Genomic DNA, 3,321 nt, shown 5'->3' on the forward strand with positions numbered 1-3,321 from the left:
GCTTGATGGTGTGGCTCTTACACAGAGCAATGCAAAAGGAGAACATTTTAATATGAAAGTGTCTGAACACAGAAGTTGGCAGGCTGCCCCTGAAGCAGGCACAATGCTTGAAACTATTTACAATAAATTTTGTTTTGTAGTTGACAAGATTTCTAGCTGCTCTTGCACCCCGAGTAGTGTACACATCTGATTTGAGCAATAATGATTGCTTTAGATCCCTTCCATTGCTTCAAGGAGGCAGCCTAGTTAAGAAGTTAGCACTAATTCTGGTTTTGTTTTGTTTTTTTTTTTAGGGCTGGCAGCTGACAAGGCTATTGTATAGATACCATGTAGATGGAAGCCTGCTATACTGGTTTTGCCCCTCGCTATTGAGAGTGGGCACTTTTTTCAGACTAAAGATGGGAAGTATTAGGCCTGAAAACTATTATCAGTATTCCACAGTGGGAACTCTTTCCTTTTTAACACCTGTGAAAAATGATACCATTTGCTGTAGAAAGTACTAGTAAAAACGAAGTTACATGACATGTATGTGTGCGGAAAATAGTCTTAATTGTAAATTTGACAGTTTGGAAGTAAGAGAGATTTTATCTTTTTTAAGACAGGAATAGCCAGATAATTATGTTTGCAAGTTCATGAGGGCACATCTGCTCATTAGCCATTGGGAAACAAAACATTTTAATACAATTCCTTATTTTCTGTGAAGATCAGAGACTGAGACTGACATGAGTTGTGCAAGCAACTCTTACGGAGGCTTTTCACCCACCACACTTGCAATTGCAATTCATGGCTGACAGGCAGAAATACTTAACTATCTCTTAGGTTTGTCTTGTCAAATAACCCAGTGTGGAGTGAATTGAGACCACCAAACAGTTAAATCGCCTTTTTTACCAAATGGCAGAAAATGTCCTAGTGACAAGACAGGATTTCAGTAAATATGCTTTCTGTAATCTTCTTTATTTCTCATTGCATTTGGAGGCAAAGTTCATCTACTTTAAAGTCAGAGGACCACCTAGCCCATCCTGTCCCCCCAAGCGTTAAAATTTTACATGGATTTACTGTGTGGTACACAGTACGTTACTGTCATTCCAAGTATTGCAAGAACGTTTTCTTCTTAATTGACCACTTGAAGCCTTGCATCTATTGGGTCTATAATTCTTGTGGTGATTTTTTAAGAGGGCAATGCCATCCTGATCTTAATACTCTGTTTAATATTGAGTAGGGGTTTTTTTCCACATTTTTCTTAGACTAGCATATTTCAAGAATGGCATCAAACATTTCATGTTTGGCCCTGCTGATTACCTTTGAGAAATCTGATTTTCTGGTTTTGCCCTGCATACCATCATATAATTTGCTTTGTATTTGCTTGAGCAAAAGTGAAGCATACCTTAATAACCATAGAAGTGAGAACACATTACCTCATTGTCAGTCTTCTAAAAATGCATGGTTTCTAGTCACTCCTAAAATGTACTCTAAGCATGTAAACAAATAGTTTAAGGCAGTACCTGTATTAGTGTAAAATAGTTTACTTTTGAAATGTCTTGGTTTAATTTTTAAGGAGAAAATGTAAGACCATCCGGTTTTACTGTCACTGTGTGGTCCATGGTAGACTTCTGCAGAGCCCTCATGATTTTGGTAGTACTCTGCTTGTATTGTAAGAGACCAGCCATGTGGATCAAATCACCAGAACTGAGCCTCATTGCCCCCTAAAAAGATCTATGTATTGTAGTGTGATAACTGTAACGAAGGAGAAGTGGTTTTGCCTGTATAAGAGACAGTAGATGCTAATCTTGACTGGATTTGTGCCTAGAGAGAATGTGGACAGCTCTTGCCTTTTCCCAATTGTGCTCTCTTCTATTTAGAGTTCGTAAAGTTCCGGAGTAAAACTGCGGCTTTCGTGGGAATTCTGCAGGTCAGCTATCCTGCTGGCATGGCCATAGGCGCTGCATCCCTTCAGCTGTATAACTGACCGTTAGTTGATCTTTGCGCTTCGATACTGTAACTATTAGGCCTGATCCAGGAAAGCACTTAAATGTCTATGTAATTTTATGCATGTGAATAGTTTTGCTGGTTCCAGTGGGAATACCGACATGCACCTGTGTTGAAGTGCTTTGCTGGATCAGGTCCTATGCCTCCGCTGGAAACCTCCTAGGGATATGACGGCATGGTCAACCTGGCTATTATGACAAGAAGAGTCTAAATTTTACGTTTTAATTGAAGGTTCCCCAGAGAAGGTTATGCTTGGAAAATTCCTATATCAACCTATCCATGTAGTTGTCTATTTTTAAAAGATGTAATGAAAGGAGACTTGTACAGTGAGAGATATTTGCTCTCAGCTTATCTAAAATGTAACTTTTTGAAATGTGTTTTGCCATTAGGTGGAACTAAAAGAAAATTCTCTAAAACATTGTATGGCTATTAAACAAGCTGAATTTGAGAGAGCTTGTTGAAAGACAAGTATAGTACCTATACATAGACATAAATGCATTCAAAAGAAATACATAGTTTTAAATGTTTCCTGGTTTGGATCAATGCTTTCATTGATATTTTGTTGCTCTTTGGTTTGTTAGGTGACTGGTGGTACATAGCACTAGTGTTTCTAAGTAATTAATATGAACGATTGTTATAGGCAAGCATTTTTGTAGTAAGATATAACTGTGTAAGCAACAACCGGTGTTTAGACTGGCTAACCTTTAGTGATTTTTTTTTTTTTCTTTGACAAGAAGGCATATGTGATGGCTCTCTGACGGAGAGGCAGGCGTATCAGATGTCACCAGCACAGTGCTTTCTGAGCCTAGCTAGCAAACTGCCATTGTCAGCATATGTTAAAATGGATAATAAGGGGTATGAGAAGTCTTGCATGACCGAGCAGTGAACTTCATGTTAACTGTGCATTTAGCAGTGCAGATCTTTTAAAAGCAAAATCTCTAATGTATTTAATCGATAAACTTTGCATCTGTGGTTTGAGAACCCTGCATAGCTAGTAAGTACATGTTAGATCTATCTACTATTTTGGCTTCAAGTATCAGTGTTTAGTCATGTCCTTTTCCAAAATGCTATGAAGTCTTTAACACCCTGCAGTAGTGGCTGTTGCTATTTAAATTAGGGCTGCCAAGATGATTCAGGGAATGGAGCACCTTTCATACAAGGAGAAACTGAGACAACTGGGACTGTTCAGCCTGGAGAAGAGGAGGCTTGGGGGTATCTTATGGAAAGCGTATAAATACCTGATGAGAGGGAATGAAGAAAAGGGAGCCAGACTCTTCACAGTAGCGCTCTCTGTAAGGACAAGAGGCAATGGGCACAAATTGAAACTTCCAGACA

At 38.8% G+C, this 3,321-nt stretch overlaps 1 protein-coding gene across 1 annotated transcript in view; it reads left to right on the forward strand.

The window, feature by feature from the left end:
- Positions 1 to 3,321, forward strand: part of SRBD1 (S1 RNA binding domain 1) — a 124,134-nt gene that overhangs the window by 67,308 nt on the left and 53,505 nt on the right. The gene's annotated exons all lie outside the window — the stretch shown is intronic.

The sequence above is a fragment of the Phaethon lepturus genome, unplaced genomic scaffold (genome assembly GCF_000687285.1).
Source record: "Phaethon lepturus isolate BGI_N335 unplaced genomic scaffold, ASM68728v1 scaffold1392, whole genome shotgun sequence".
NCBI classification, from domain to species: domain Eukaryota; kingdom Metazoa; phylum Chordata; class Aves; order Phaethontiformes; family Phaethontidae; genus Phaethon; species Phaethon lepturus.